The sequence below is a fragment of the Medicago truncatula genome, chromosome 1 (genome assembly GCF_003473485.1).
Source record: "Medicago truncatula cultivar Jemalong A17 chromosome 1, MtrunA17r5.0-ANR, whole genome shotgun sequence".
In the NCBI taxonomy this organism is placed as follows: Eukaryota; Viridiplantae; Streptophyta; class Magnoliopsida; order Fabales; family Fabaceae; genus Medicago; species Medicago truncatula.
In genome coordinates, this window is record NC_053042.1 from 9,054,788 (window position 1) to 9,072,738 (window position 17,951).

At 36.0% G+C, this 17,951-nt stretch overlaps 1 long non-coding RNA gene across 1 annotated transcript; it reads right to left on the reverse strand.

The window, feature by feature from the left end:
• Window positions 1-15,640: 15,640 nt before the first annotated feature.
• LOC112422158 (uncharacterized) lies at window positions 15,641-17,498 on the reverse strand. The gene is made up of 2 exons (XR_003012504.2): window positions 16,990-17,498; window positions 15,641-16,481 (listed from the first exon to the last, which is right to left on the reverse strand). It is a non-coding gene; the product is annotated as an uncharacterized lncRNA (long non-coding RNA).
• Window positions 17,499-17,951: the final 453 nt, after the last annotated feature.

The window sequence follows — 17,951 nt, forward strand, 5'->3', positions numbered from 1 at the left end:
TTAGTTTTACACTACATTTAATAGAACTACATTCCTTAAAAAAAATTACATTATTTTGCAGTTCTTTTTCAATTGTTACCAAAAGAAAAACTATACTCCCTAAGTCCCATTCTAAATGACCTAATTTAAAAGGATTTTTTTAACAAGTGCATTATTTACATAACATGTATTGACCCTATTTTTCTATTAATATATAAAGACAAAATATAGCATATAAGATGTTGTTGAATTCGTCTCGATGAATATTTTTAAAAAAACAAATTTTCATAATTTTTTCTAATAGATTATTAAAAATATTTAAGTTCAAAATTGTGGATTGACATACGTGACACAGTCAACCAGGTCACATAATTTTTTAAGACACATCATCTTAAATGTTAAAAAAGGAAAAATCAAATAAAATATATCCTAATAAATGTCATAGCCAAGGGGACACCAATTAAAAATTTAAAGGGTCATGCTAACCGATGCTTCCGGGGTACTGGTTAAGGATACCGAAAAAGGAAGTTATAAATTATAAGGGAAATGCTAACTTGTGCCGGGCACATGTTAAAGAATCTAAAGTAGAAATTTTGTTTAGGAAATTGTGCCAATTTATTCTTTTAGATAGAGATGGTAATTGGACCCAGACCCTATGGGCACCCCCAAAAAACATCCGCGATACGTAGGGTAAAACCCTGCTTTAATAGGTATGGATAATTACCCACAAATTTGAATGGATATGGGCACGGGTATGGGAACTGTATTACCCAGCCCCGCAACCTGCATATATGTATTTATATAATATGCTAAATAATTTGTTTATTTATTTTTGATGTACAATAAATTAATTTTTTAAACTATTTAAACCTAAACTTAAACCTAAAACAACTTAATATAGTAACCCTACACCTCCTGCTGCATTAAATCTCCGCCGCTAGCTGCCTTTCTTTGCTTTTTGGTTAAATACTACTATTCGTACTATTTTATGAGTTGATTTGAAATTTCTTTGATCATTGTTTTATTTCAATTGTGATGTTTTTTTTTATTGTCTTTTCATAGTTAAAGTGTAGGTAATGGGTGCGGGTATGGGCACATAGGGTGTGGGAAAGGGCACTAAAGTTGTTGCCCACGAGGGTACGGGCTCGAGTACGGATATTTTTTACAAACGCGGGTATGGGAATGGATACTATAGTACCCTACCCATTGGATACCCATTGTCATCCCTAGTTTTAGAGATTGAAAATTAATGTTTTGTAATGAATATTTACCATTTATGAAATCTTTAACATGTGCCTTAAGAGCACAAGTTATCATGACCGTTAAAGTATAAGTTAGCATGATTTTCTTTGAGAATTTTGAAAAATATTATGGAATTATAAACGAAGTCGTCAACAAAGAATAGAGACTATATAGGTTTCTATCTGAGACATACTAACAAATTATAAAAATTAAAATAAAAAGACGAAATAGATCTTCAATAATTTACATATAATTGCTCAGTTTGTAAAAAAGAGTAGCGTTAGACAGACATAATGAAAGACTAAATAAAGCAAATTACATTCCCTGTTTGTATGCAATGAAAAAAATATCTTAGAACTTTAGCATTTGAACTTTAAAGTAAAACTTTTAAGTGAAGCTAGTAACATATACCATGGTTACTATATTCGTCCTTTATTATAATACTTTTTTGGACAAAACACGAGTATTAAAAAAGTTGTTTGTAATATTAAATTTGTTGATAAATGATAATTTTTTTTCATGTTTATCCTTTTAATGATTTTTTTTTGGATAAGCCAAAATTGAATTATATACTAAATAGGGCAGCCCCAAACGCACAAGATGTGCCTTAGAGACTACCTCCAAAACCAAGAATTACAAGGGGTACAAACAGGAAAAACATTAGTTCAAAAACTATAATTGATTACAAGGGTTACAAAGAAACCAAGCCTTCTAATGATTGAAATCACCGTATTTTCCTATAAAATTTTCCTACAATATTAATTATCCACTTACTAATTGATTAATGAGGCAGCCAATTTTATTCATTAGCAAAAAACAAAAGTACATCCTTAAAAAAAATGTACATTTACGTAGACTTGTGTAGTGGAATGAAGGTAGACTTCAAGGATGTCATGTCTAAGGATAAAGTTGCAAAAGGGAAGACGCAGATACCAGCCACAAAACCTCATTGGGTGCTTATGAAAGAAAATCCATCTGGTATAGGTTCATCCAAAGCATTTGCAGCACCTACTATCCCTGTTGAGACTCAAAAATCTATGTCGGCTGCTACTATGCCTACTCCTGCGACTCCACCACCACAACAACAGACATCTCCCCTCGTGTCTGACGAGATTCCTCAAGAACCTGTGCAACTAGTGTTGGAGTTAGTTTCCCCTGATGATGTGCATATTCTTCAGAATGCACATGAGACACATCCATCCTCGGATGCCCTTGTTTATGAGCATTCTTTAACTGTTGATTTGGAGGCCTCCGCTTCTACTAGGGAGATGTCACCAACTCAACTTAATATTGATGATGTGCACGATAACGTGCAATCTAGTCCCCACGATGGCCCCCTTGTTGTCAGATCCATCCCGGACGACACTGCCACTTTTTTAGAGATGGAGCGTATTGCTCAGAATGCCAATTACACGGTAGAGCATACAGGGAATGATGAAAATGGAGACAGAATTTTGACTATTTTTGAACCACATAGCAATCCAAATGTTCAACATGACTTGGATCTTTGGATGCGTGTCCGTGAATATGACAAAGCCAACGTGGAGTTACCCTTCACTCCGTTTCTTTCTAAGAAACAAAAGCGGCAAGTTAAAAAGCAGCTTCAGATTGGCAAGCCACCGCCATATAAAACCCGCTCTCATGCAGGATCAAATTCAGGTGATAAATGAATTTTATATGTCGCATAAGCCTTTTATTATTTTTGGCGGAGCCAATGGTAACATTTGCACCGGTTCCATCTTTTGGGAACCTGTGCGGACTTTCTAGCGAATTTGAGTCACTCGATACAAGGCAAGGTTTGGTTATCGGTGTTGCCTCAGACTCTTCAGACTGACTTCTTCTTGGACCGGAGAGGGTTCTCTCGCCTAAGGTTCCCGTAGACAGATGTTTCTTTTTATGTTTGCTGTTTTCTTTCTCTTTTATGTTCCTTTTCTGTTTCTACTTTGTTTCTTGAGGGTTTTGGCCTAGTCTCCCCTCATGTACTTTTTTCCCTTTTTTTTAATAAAATTTTTATCTGAGATTGGCTGCATAGGATGGGGGTTCTGCAGGGTGCCAACCTAGTTTGGATGTTGTTGCTTCCCCCTGATGCCTATCCAATCTCTTAAAAGGATTTTATAATAAAGGATGGAGGTAGTAATAGTCCTTATGATCTTTGAACATGTAACGAGTTAGCCACAATAAGGTCTTAATATATCAAAATTTTAAAACAATTATTAACCATGCATTATGTTAGTCAAAATAGTCTCTTACATTAAAATGTTTTGTTAATATTCTCACATTAGTCTCTTAATATACTTATTTATTGTCACATTTGTTCTTAAAAGTATTTACGTATTGTTCCTTTTATGAAAAAAGTTAATGTCAATATTAAAGAATTATTTTAGTGTTAAAGACTACACCCTCCAGTCACAAATAATAAGCAAAAAATCATGTTTTAGATTCATTCAATAAATGATGTATGTGGTCTTTATTGTAGACAACATAAATCATTTATTGAATGAATCTAAAATACGAATTTTTGCTTATATTTGTCACCGGAGGGTGTATGTCTCTAATTAACAAGTGCACAATAAAAAACTACTCCCTCCATCCCTATATCTAAGCACCCATTTGACTTTATTTTTGTCCCGAAATTTAAAACTCTTTTCAAATTTTATTTTTTTTTGTCAAGTAGCCTAGTGGCTAGAGCTCACACAATTTAATTGTGGAGAAGTGGAGTGTCCGGGTTCGAACCCCGGCTCCTGCATATAATATGCAATATCCCTGCCAACTGAGTTAAGCTCACGGAGATAACTCTTTTCAAATTACTAGATGCATTTATTTTATTTTTCCTAAACTTACCCTAATTAATACTACTAATTTATCTTGAAATATGAAAAGTCAAATTTAATACACATACAAACAAATGACAATTTAGTAATATTAACACACAAAACAGACACATTAATTACACTAACAATTTTCCTTAAAAAATGTGAAAAATGCAAAGGAGGCTTACATATAGGGACAGAGGGAGTATTTTAAAATTTTAATACGTTAAGGGATAATTGCGGCTATTCATTATAGGGTTAATAGAGTTTTAGCCCCATGTAATATAGGCCACTTTTGATTTTGCCCCCTGTAAAAAAAAAAAAAAAAAACTTTTAGATTTCGTCCTTGTAAAATCAAGATTCTTCAGAAATAGACCCTAGACCATGTCACCAGATTCGTTGACGTGGTAACACTGAGTCAACGGTTTTTGATTACATGGCATGGTGACTGTGTAATTAAAAAATATTTAATTTTTTTAATACACTTGGCATTTTCCCACAATTTCTCTTTAAATAATAATTAAATTCATTTTAAAAATTATAAAAATTGATTTTTAAAAATAGAAAAGAAACAATTATATTCCTCAACCTTTTTCCTTCTCTTCTATTTCTCCTTTCATCCCCAGGTTCCCATATGCATCTTCTCTCATCTTCTTCACAAATGTTCAATTGAAACTGAATCGGCTTTGATTTCACGAAAATTGAATTTGTTGTGTTCGGTAAAAAAGAAAATAAAAAGAAATGGGTTGTAATTGCATTTAATGGAGCAATGTTTTCAAGATTGGATTTAGGGTTTGAAGAAATTGGTTTACGGAAAAAAGAAATTGGTTTTTTTATTGAAGTTGAAGTGAAAAAATGGATTTAGCCTATAATCATTATTATTGTTCTTTTGATTTATTGTTAGAGAGAGAGAGGTGGAAGAGAAGAGAAAAGAAGAGAAAAAGAAGAGAAGAAATGAGAGAGTAGGAGAGGATTAGAGAGAGAAGATTTTCTTAATTAATGCATTTGTGTTTTTATTTTATTTTTAAATTACATAATGATATGGCACTTAATAACACATGTGGAAGGAGTTAAAAAAATGAAAAAATAAATAATATACACAGTCATGTGCCACATCAACGCCGCGTAAGGGAATCTGATGAGTCAGATGGTCTACGGGGTATTTTCAGAGAATCTCACTTTTACAAGGACGGAATCTAAATATTTTTTTTACGGAAGACAAAACTAAAAGTGTCCTATATTACAGGGGGTAAAACACTATTAATCTTTCATTATACATTGACCGACTAAAATAACTGTTACTATGTGAAAAAATAAAAAAAAGTTTGTCAACATTAACATTAGTCATCAGATTTCTTAAAAAAAGGTATAGTTACTCAATTACTGACAGTATTCGTTAGAATTGTTTTCTATTCATAGACGGCAGGCTTTGTGATTGTGATTACGATTTAAAAACTAGGGCTGTCTCTACCAAATGTTAAAATCAAAGAAACAATCAATGATAGCTATTATTATAACACTATAAAGAAGGATTCTAGATGTTTGAAATTAATTTTCATAAAATAGCATATATTCATGGGAAATATTACGTGTACAACCTTTTTGATACAACTCTATCTCGCATACCATTTTATTATTATTCTTTTCTTTTCTCTTTTACTATAATATTTTTGATCAACAAGAAGAGAAAATAGAAGGTTTTTGTACAATCTTTTTATTATTATGATATTAAGTTTATGTCTTCTATTTAAATGTTGTGTTGGGGTTTTATTTCCCTCCCGCTTTCGAGTGCACCTACTATCACACAAGTTTGTACGTGTGTGGGTGTTACTCTCTCATAGGTCATGAGTTTTATTCCCCTCCAGTTGTCTTCTTACAACCTTGCATTAGAGTTTCTACGCAAGTCAATGCAATCATGTAGGGAGATGCACCTTCGCACATAGATGTACGTGGGGTTATTACTATCTTTGAGGTAATTGAAACACAGACTTAAATTAGGGTTCCTAAATTCTCAATTGTCATAAAGGTTTCCTCGTCTATGAATCCTAGAAGTTTATCACCATATTCTCCCTCTTGATAGTTCTACAAACAACATCCCTATCTCATCATGTTACCAAGGATGTAGGAAGAGTAAAGTTATTATGCTAGTTCCTAGGTTCACTTACCGTTGTTACTATTATTTCCCTAATTCGGGTAGGTTTTCACCGATATTAGGCATGCCACTTTCCTAATTACCGTTTTCTCAGGGATGGTTCACTTCGGGTGAAAATAAGAATCTGCACAATAAAATTAAATAGGATTCATAAAATAACTAAATAAAGAACTTAAATTAAATAATCCAACAAATAAATAGAGGTTCATCTTAGAACTCTACCCTTATAGAGTTTAGTTACTCATGGTAATTAAAGACAAATTACGAAATATATAAAACGTATCGTATTGACTTAGTGTGAGGAGAGTCTCCTCTCTTAAAGCTTCTAGTGCTTACCTTCCTCTTGAATCGCTTCGTTCTGAATGAAAAATAAGAATGAGAGGAGTTATGTATATTTATAGACAAAGTTTCCACCTAGGTTTGGTTCTTAAAAATAATAACTTTGTCTGTAAATACAATTATCCCTTAACGTATCAAAATTTTAAAATAGTATTTAATTATGCACTTCGTTAATCTGAATAGTCTCTTACATTAAAATAGTTCTTCAATGCCGACATTAACTCTTTTCATATAAGGAACAATATATAAGTAATTAGTATTTACAAGGACATATGTGAAAATAAGAAAGTATATATATTGAGAGACTAATGTGAAAATATTAACCAAGCATTTTAACGTAAGAAACTATTTTGCCTAACATAATACATGATTAAGAACTATTTTAAAATTTCGATACATTAAAATTCTATTGTGGTTACTCGTTACATGTTCAAAGACCAAAATATCTATTACTTTTTTTCAACTAATCATAAAATTTTTTAAGCAAAATATTTTAACTGATAGGGACATAAATCAGTTTTATATGTCTTCAATACTTGCAAATTCAAGAAGTGACGCCTGTTGCGTGAGTTTTGCCAAACTCTTTATCAAAGCTACTATTTTTATTAAGAACAATAAAAGTCATATATATTGATTTGATGCATATAAAAGAATATATATATATATATATATATATATATATATATATATATATATGAGTCAGGATCGGTTGACATCAGGTGTCAACGGATTCGTTGACACCAAATCTCAACCATACAGTTATATTTGATCAAAGGCTCCTATTAGTGTCTACTCTTCTATTTCATGTATCTCTTTCCTCTCAACCGTACACTATTTTTGTTTTCTGCTTGATGTACTTTAACGCAGCAATACAAAATCTCAATTACAGAATCGCAACACTATGTTCGTACTCACCAAGAATAAATTTTGATTTATCACGACAACAATTCAATTTAGTTTCAAGGGTTTTCCATTTTCCCTAATTCATAGTTTAATTTTAAATATCCATTGGTTTTGCAATCATATGCAATTATTTTAATGATTTACAAAGTAATATTTCCAATTAATTCTAAATGATAATATTCTGGAAGTAATTTTACAATTCGGTAAGGTAAACAACAATTTGATCATTTCAGAAACTCAACCCTTATGTCTAAAATTCCACCAATAATTATTGAAACAAATCTCATTCAACATACCAATTGATTCTCTACCTTACTTTCAAATTACGATGATCTTAAAAATTTGGAATAAATTGTTTCAATAAACAGCGATTCATACGAAGAAATAATCAAAGAATTAATGATAAGGAATAGAGATGCAGACAAGGGAATAATATTGTCCAGGTTTCAACTCTCATTGTAGAACAATAATAATAGTGCACGCTTGAGAGGAAAGAGATACAAGAAATAGAAACGTAGACACTAATAAGAGCTTTTAATTAAATATAATGTACGGTTGAGATTTGGTGTCAAGGAATCCGTTGACACCTGGTGTCAGCGGATCTTAACTCCCTCGATATATATATATATAATGCTGTAACACACCCACCTTTTTTCATGAAGGTGTGCATTAGCAACATCCAACATCAAAAAAAAAAAAATATGGATGTTGTTAATGCACACTTTAATAAAAATGATGGGTGTGTTATAGCATTACCCTATATATATATATATATATTGGTTTGATAAATAGATGGTTGCTTCGTCTGAATTTCGAGCCGAAAAATAATAACTTTGTGCCAAAATAATAATAATAATTTCTTTACTTTTCTTTAAAAAAAAAATATTTCTTTACTTTAGGAAGATGAATACTAGTAATTGTTTGCCTTGCTGAATTTTTTGAATAAAAATCATAGTCAACCTCGATCCTGATGCAACCTCTAACGGGATGGATAATTATGTGAATCAAGTAAGTTCTAAAGAAAAAAATACATATTGTTATATATTTTATTATTTTCAAATATTAAATTAAATAATTAATTTAATTATTATTAAAAATTGCTTTCTTAGTATCCAACTTTTGGCTAACAAAATATTTTAATGCACAATTTAAAATATTTTGTTATGCAATCTGATATATTTTGATATATAATCTGAATTATATTTTTGTATCCAACATAATATATTTTAGTATTAAATAAGCGATATTTTGATATTAGATATAATATGTGAATTACTTTAATTTCAAAAATATGGTTCATCATCATCGAACCAAGCATATAGCAATCAAATATCACTTTATTAGAGAAGAAGATACTACTAAAACAAGTTAAGCTCAAGTATTGCACAACAAAGATCAAAAGTCGAAGGCATTACCAAGAGTGAAATTTGAGCTATTGTGGAGTATGCTCGGAATTTCAGAAATTTGTTTATGGAGGAGTGTTGAAATATGCTACAAATTTCTAGATTATTCTACTAAAGCCTACACCTAGTAGATATTTCTAGAATAATTTAAAATACTCCATCCGTCTTAAAATAAATGTCGATTAAAGTTTTTACACACATATTAAGAAATGCATTAATTAAAAGAAAGAAAGATGTTATTTTACCAAATTATTATAATCAACTATTGGTTTGTTTTTCATTAAAGAAAAAATAATATTTTGAATGTAGTGTATAGAGTATTAATTGAAGGATATAATTAAAAAAAATTATTATTCTATTGAAAACTGAAAATGACATTTATTTTTTTATTTTTTTTACTAAAACAATATTTATTTAAAAACGGATGGAGTGTATAAGTGTAGAAACTTCTCCCTAGAACTATCTAGAGAACAAATAACCAACATGTCTAGCGTATAAATAGGCTACTTGCCATCCATTTTAGGCCATGCCACAAGCTAAATATCTTCTAATTAACACTACAAAGTGTACTACTCTTATTTAAGTTAATATAATTCAAGTCTCCACAAATTCTATTTTCACTACTTCAACTATTTCTACTAAACTAATCCTTACTATCCATTTCTAAAATAGTAACAGTTTTTGAAATTTTGTTTCACTTTTAGATTACCATAGCATAATAATAAAATTCTGTGGATATCGTGTGAATTTTTCCTTTTGTCTCTGGTTTTATTTATTAATTTTAAGTGATAGATGCGAGCATGATGAGATTGATGTGTAATAAGTGTAACTTAGAAATTTCATATCTTTTTAAAAAAGTTGTGGTTAAAAATTTTATAATTTAAAGGACCCATAACCCTATTGCATTTAAATTTTGGGTAAAAAAACGATATCTCTCTCATTTGTTCAGTTCTTCTTGCCCATTATAGGTGGTCTTTTGGACTCTCCATATGACCCAAACAACAAGTCTGCATGAAGATGGTTCTAAGCATCAAGATATTAAAATATCCCTCTAAAAAAAAAAGACATTAAAATATCTATCTAATTAATAAGCATGAAGAACAAATAGTACACCAATTATCCTATAATGGTAAAACAAGTTAAATTACCAAATAGATAAGTTCAGAGTAGAATGAAATTTTAAAAAGATTAAATGTGTTATTGATCCCTACACTTTTATTATATTTTGGTATTTGTTCTGGATCGGCCAAAATGACCATTAGCCTATTGACTTAGGTTCAGTACTATCTAAAGTCCAAACACCTCGTTTGACAACATTACCTGCGACACGCCCCTTCCCCACGAAGAGGGTGCACGGAGTGAGCGAGACCGGTTCAAGCAAGCCACAACGTCTCTCTGCACGTTCTCACAATAAACTCTCTGACAGTTACACTTCCCACGATTTCGTAACCGCTAGAGCCAGGTGTGCCATTACAACGGCTCTACAGCCCTCCACCTCTGTAAATAGGGGACTCACTGCAGTCCCCACGGTAGAATCTAACTCTTCCTCTAAACCCTCACTCTCTGATCTCTACTGATTTGAGCGTCGGAGTACCTGCAGGTACACACCCCATTCGCTCCAAGAAGCATTCTGACGTATTCCACCACCGTCTAAACCACCGCATTCAAAGCACCGGCGATCACCTTCTTATCAGGTACGATTAATGGCGCCATCTGTGGGAAATATATAAGCTCTCCCCGTTTTTATATTCTAAAAACCAAAACTTTCCAAAAAATTACCATGGCTGCCAACGATGCCAGCTCCCAGGTACGAAGTGAGATACGCATCCCTCAACTGGATGGTATGACATCCTCACCTTCACCTGTGGGCACATCTAGAGAGGAACCAGCCCAAATAGTTCCTCTCCAGCAAAGACCTCTGCAGGGTCCTCCACGACCTACAGAGACACCTGAAGATACCACGCCACTGGTGCCCTCGTCAGCAACCTGCTCCGCACGGTTCAACGACAAACGTCGTTAATCGAGGAGCAGAACCGACGCCTGATGGATCTGGAGCAAGCGTGCCCACTAGTTCGAACCAAACGAACTCGTTCCCTAGTACGTAGCAGAAGAGGAAAGAGCCCTTGCCAGTCACGTTCCAGATCCCCGCGACACTCAGTAAGCGTTAGATCTTCGAGTTATACCAGGAGATCGACGAGAAGGAGGTCACCCAAGCGATCTCCACCCAGACGATCTCCCCCGATGAGATCCCCTCCTCGACGGTCTCCTCCAAGGGGATCTCCACCAAGACGTAACAGGCGTTCTTGGTCATCCTCTAGCTCTGAGTACACTCGCGATGCTCGGAATGACCGTAACGCTTACAGTCTATTCACACGACGCATCCGAGAAGCTCCTATTCCCTGCAGGCTAGAGAAGCCTCCCCGGATGGACTCATATGACGGGACAACCGACCCAAACGAGCACATCGAGAACATTGAGGCGGTTCTCACTTACAGATCGGTGCAAGGCGCCGAAAATGCAAGCTTTTCGTCACCACACTGCGGCGAGGAGCTGTCACCTGGTTCAAGAACTTAAGGAGAAACTGCATGGATTCATGGAGCGACCTCTGTTACGAGTTTGAAACCCACTTCAGCGCTTCAAGGATGCAACTAAAAACGGTGGCATCCCTTGAAGCCATTTTTCAAGGAAAGAGCGAGCCTCTCCGAGACTACATCGAGATGTTCAACAAAGAAGTTGTTCAAGTACGAGGTGCCGACGAAACAATGAAGCAGTACCTCATCGCCAAAGGTTTGCGCAAAGGCACAGACGTGAAGAAAGCTATCCGCCTAGATTGCCCAAGGACTCTCACCGTTCCTGACATACTTCAGAAAATGAAGCCCGTCCAAAGGAACTGCACACCAGGGTTCACCACCTTAAGCTGCTCTATGGCATTGTCAAACCCGTGACGCGCAGCACCCACGGGGTTCCTCTCCAGTTCCTCAAGCTTGTATACCAACGCAGGACGAGCTAGCACAGCTGTATCTTCAATTTCGTCCTCACCAGGTTGAGAAACATCACGAAGAGTGTCCTCAAGGACTTTCTTCTCTGCAGCAAACCTGGCACGAACTTCGTTCAGCTCACGATGGTAGCGGGACGCCGACTCTGCTTTCTCCTCCAAGAAGGGGATCATCTTGTCTTTGTCAGAAGCACCTTCCCTCAAAGCCGTCACTTCTACTTCCAGTTCGACCATCTTCTTAGCCGTCTCATCACGCTCACGAGCAAGGGCATCAGAACGCACCGCTTCCTCCATGGATGAATTGTTGAGGAACACTACAACCTCTAAAGCTCTCGTTGCACCAACAACCCCCTCGGTCACTGCACAAGATCGACTAGCAGTCCCCAGGTCACGAATTGCCTTCAACTCAAAATCACCAAGGTAAAGTGACGCCTGAGGACCAAAACAGCTAGACTGCGACCACACTTTGGGAAGCCGGAACAGGCCTTCACCAACAAGAGGAACACCTTTTGAAGGGACCACAACTTGAGTCTGGACCTACTTGCCCTTATCAAGACCAGCGATCCTTTTTCTCTTGAGAGGAACCTCTTCCTCCTCCCCTGGGTCATCGGCACTCGAACAGGAAATCAAGCCTCCACCGTCCAATCTCACTGCTCACTTCTCTTCCTGCTACTGCTACCCTGCCCAGTAACTTTCTGGTTAGCCTTATTCAGCATGGAACGGATGTGAGACATCTTTCCTGAACGTGAAAATATAAACCAATCATTAGTAAAAAGCCTGAATCAAGCAGAAGACGAAAAACAACAAGCAGAACCTACCTAAAAGAGTCATGGGGTCCTTAGAAAGCACTAAAGAGCGGGTCAATCAAACGGGGTCTGGTAACCGGATTCCCCCACGAATCCAAGACATGGTTACCATCCTCAGAAACCACCACTGACCTAGAAAAGGAGCCCACGAACTCGATGATCCTGGCAAAGCTCGTTTTATTATGGTCCGTCAACCTATCATAGCTATGTCTGTATATAGCAGGCTCATGCTTGAAATGATCATGACTCCAACAAAAATGGAATCGAGGGACGCGCGCTGACACGACCCCTACATCCTCATGGGGCCATTCTACCACCTTCAGAACGCTGTTCAACGCCGTCTCAGTTTGCGGTCTCACCAAAAAGAACCTCTCTTCGAACTTCAAGGCTTCACTATTGAAGACCTCGAACAAAACCTTGTGTTGGCGAAAGGACACACAGTTATAGCCACCATCTTTGTCCAAACCACGTTGAATGGTAAAGATGGTGAAAAACAGGACTTTAGTAGCTGGAAGACGCATAAAGTGACATAGCAGTTCAAAAGCTATTAGATAAGCGAAAGAATTCGGGTGCAACTGAGAAGGGCACAACTCCAGCCAGGCAAGAACGCTCACTTGAAAGGAAGAGAAAGGGAGTCTAAACCCTACTTCCCGAAAGACGGCCTCGTACATAGGGATACGGTTCGCCGAAAAGCGCGAACAAACCCTATCCAAGACGTTTGGAAGGAGGATTTCCCATTCTTCTTTCCTCCCTATCAAGCAACGCGGGATCATCGCCGCACCATCAACAGAAAAATAAGATGCTGTTTCTAGGGCTAATTCCTTCCCTACCCAGGAGTTCTCGTACGCCGCTACGTTGTCCCTACTTGAATTACTTGCCATGATTAAACCTAAAAGAGAAAAAGCAAAGGGAGGATCAACCCTAAAGATCACACTCATTTCTCCTTCAAACCAACGAGTTGATCATCACGGAAAAAGGTTTCAAAAAAACTTTGATAACGTGACTGTAATTCAAACAAGGAGGCAAACGACTACGAGCGCCTATGCATGGCAACAACTGGGCGTAACCCGAGAAATCTAAAGCCTGTCGCCAATGTTTTTCTAATACATACAGAAAACAGACAACAAATACTAAGAACTCCTCACGCACGGTGGAAACCACCATAACAAACGGCGAAAACAACCGAGTCGAAGTAACTTCTACCCTAAAAGCACGCATTTCTACGGTTTCTTAAAACAGAAACTAAAGAAGTCAAAGAACCTAAAAGAAAGAAAAAGGGAGTCATTTGAACATTACCTATTACGATAGATGAACTGAACTTGAAAGTGAGAAGTTGGAAGTCCGGAAATGCTTCGCCTTTGAAGGAAATCTTGGAAAAACTTCTAAGTTTCTGAGAAAATGAAAATGCAGTAATGTTCCAAACAACGTTTGAACTATTTATACTCGTTTCATAAAACTTCTCAAAGGTCACGAGGCCTCAATCTGGTGCAGCTCTCCCCTCACTCAAGTAGAATGCCTACGATCATGAACAAATCAAATCATCCATCCAACGGTTCTGATCACTCGTAGTGGTTCTCTAAACGTCAGGATTAAATCAACGGTATTGATGACACCTTGGAAACACAAAACCAAGAACACTCTGCATACTATAAGTACTCAAGTACCACAATAGCCTTTACACGTGTCACTCAGAAACCAAAGGTCGCGTCTCCTCAGTTTTTCCTTCGAGACGTGTGCATTAATTACGGAATGACATTCAACCAAACTGCCTGACGAGGGAATCTTTCTACCTGATCCTGATAGGCCGGGCACTTAAAGGCCGAACATAACTCATCTCATCGGCGGACTTACGTAGTCGGAGGACAAAGAGGGTCTAGGATAGCGAGTGCATTCATAGACTCGCTCGCCCAATTCTCATGACACTCTCAATCTCCCTACTAACGGTTCCGGAACTCGATGGCATCTTCACATTTGATAAACAAGACTCATCTCACTCTCAAACAAGAGAGCATATAAAAGCGAACCTCCTTTCCAGGACCGATTGCGAGCAGTTAAGACGCCCACACTTAAGTCATCGCTCTTCATCAAGAGCAGCGACTTGGGGGGCTACTGTTTTGGACCGACCAAAAGGACCTTTGGCCCATTTACTTAGACCCAATACTATCTAAAGCCTAAACACCACGTTTGACAACATTACTTGCGACATACCCCTTTCCCACGAGGGGGTGCACGGAGCGAGCGAGACCGGTTCAAGCAAGCCACAACGTCTCTCAGCACGTTCCCGCAATAAACTCTATGGCGGTTACACTTCCCACGATTTCGTAACCGCTAGAGCTAGGTGTGTCAATCAACGGCTCTGCAGCCCTCCACCTCTATAAATAGGGGACTCACTGCATTCCCCAAGGTAGAATCTAACTCTTCCTCTAAACCCTCTGATGTAGTATTTTTCTATCAATCAAAAGTAAGTATTTTTGTGTATCGTCTCCACAGGGACTAGCGCGATATTCAAGCCATTCAACAATCAATATTGTTCTAAGTGTATGGATTTAAAATGTTTGTTTGTGTAAACCTATATAAACTATTTGACATAAAATAAATAGAGAAGAGATAGGGCCATTTCGCTTGGGGTCAGAGACACTCAACCAAGCGTAACAACTGCAATCTCACGATCAAATAACGGATTCTAGCTTTTTAAACTACATTATCACAATCACTCAATAATATCATTCGTGTCAAAATGATATCGTTATTTCTAAGGGATCGTTTAAACATCGATTTCCCAAACATTTAAACGATCACAAAGTCGATTGGATAGCTTAATCGACGATTTCCCAACCGATTAAATTACCCAAAAGCATTAAATTATAGATTAAAAGTGATTATCAAATATTAGCATCCATGTCTAGAGTGATAACTTAAGATAGATTGTTATTCTATTTCTAGATTCAAAAGGATGTGTCCATATCATTTTAAATCTCAATAAAACATTAAATGCAATAATAACAACAATATTGAATAAATAGCTAGAATCATATATTAAAAGATCAAGAGTTTACATAATGGCTTGTTTGAATACATCAAAACCCACAAGGGTAGATGTAGCTACATATGTCTATGATAGCTTTGCAAAGGATGAAGAAGAGATGAAGATTCAATGCCTAGATCCATGATGTCGCAACAAATCTTGGGTTGAATCTACTCCTAACACCTTGCTTTGTGTTTCTCTAGAAATGTCAAACCAAATTCTCCCCAAAATTAGTTGCTGCTTGCCCAAAACGTCAATCTTTCATGGCTGTTGTGTAGCTCCTGTACAAGAAAAGCTCCTGTGAAACGTGTGTTCCTTTGTTATGCGGCATCCTTCTTCAATTCTCTCGGGTCACCCATGGGTTAAGGCCCATTTGTTTATTTTTCTTCTTATGTTTTGCACACCTTTTTCTTTATTATTCACACCAGCCATTTATAAACTCACCCAAGTTTTCTTTCTTTGCTCCTATTACTACTAACTATAATAATAATAATAATAATAAAATAAACTAATTGACCCAATTAATAAATAAAACCACAATTTATTTAAAATGACTCTAAATGAAATACTAAACTAATAAAATAGAGTAAAAACTTAAATAAAAAGACTTTAAAAATGTGATATGACGGACTGTCATCACCCTCACGCTCTGATCTCTACTGACTTGAGCGTTGGAGTGCCTGCAGATAGACACCCCCATTTGCTCCAAGAAGCATTCTGACGTATTCCACCACCGTCTAAACCACCACATTCAAAGCACCAGCAGTCACCTTCTGATCAGGTACGATCATTATTGATTCCTACACTTTTTTGTTTGGTATTGGTCCCTGTACTTCGTAAAAGTTTTGTTATTGGTCCTTCTATTGTTAAGTCCAAGTTAAAAAAAAAACTAAAGATGTGCCACATGGACCAATCATACCACCCCATGTAGCATATTAAAAGACAAAAAAATCCAACTTTTTTATTATTATTTTATTCATTATTTTTTGACTTAAAAATATCATTAGTCCATGCACTTTCAATACTTTTTGAAATTGGTCTCTAAACCTTTTAAAAAAAAAAAAAACCTTCAATGATATTTTTATATTTTATTATGATTTTGTTCATTATTTTTAAGGTTAAATATGTTTTTTTGTCCCTATATTTTGTGCGATTTTGAGAATAGTCCCTACATTTCAATAAATGTTTTTAAAATCCCTACATTTTTCCATGTTGTCTCTTTTTGCCTAATAAGCAAACAAAATGCTGACGTGACAATATTTTTATTTTATTTTATATTCCTTGTAAAAATTAAAAACCAAATGATTTGATTTAACTCGGTTTATATGGGTTGACCTGTGTTCATCTTTTTTTCAAGCATGACCATTGTTGCTGCAAGTTCCATTCCAGTCCAGTCCATAACCAATCATCTCTTCAGCTTTTGCATTCATTTCATTCCAATCCCTAACCAAACAATGATGAAATTAACTCTTTTGAATTTTTCCCTAAAATGAAAGAATAGATTAATTGTTTTTTGTTGGGTTTGTTTTCAATTTACAAAAATTGATCGTGATAGATCTATAGCAAATAGCAAGATTGTTGAAATTGAAGAGGGTGGAGAAGTAGATTATTATTTGTGGTGATTGATTGAGGAGAAAGATTTCGCCGGCAACAAAGGATTTAGAAGAGTTGAGACGAGAAGAAACTGCAAATCAGGTTTGGGTTTTGCGGAAGTGAGTGAAGGGGTGAATGATTATGATGAGATCGCCATTAGAGGAAGAAGATGACGGTGAGTAGGGCTGGGGACGATGGTGGTGGTGGGGCGACGGAGGGTGGACAATTTGAGAGAAGAGAGAGGTCTGGAGAGAGACGTAGATATATATATATAGAGAGAGAGAGAGAGAGAGAGGGGAGAAGAGAAAGATGAAAAAGAGAATGGTGGTGATGTGAAATTATTAAAATGCCCCTGCCATATGCCACATCAGGATCCCGTTAGAAATTTGACAGCAGAGACTATTTACGCTAACGAAGGAAAACTGTAGGGATTTTAAAAACATTTATTATTTATAAATGTTAACCCGTCAAGTTATCCTTAACCCTAATTAAACCATAATTTTAATCTCAAAATTTCTCTCCTTTCTCCACGCAATTATTCTATAAAATCTTTATTGAAAAAAACCTTTGCAGGAATTCGAACCCGGGTCTTAATGACTTCTTCTCAACAATTTCACCACTAAGCCACTGACAATTTTCTCTTACTTATAAATCTTAACCCGTCTCGCAAAATGAAACCTAATTTTAATCTAATTCTCTCGCCT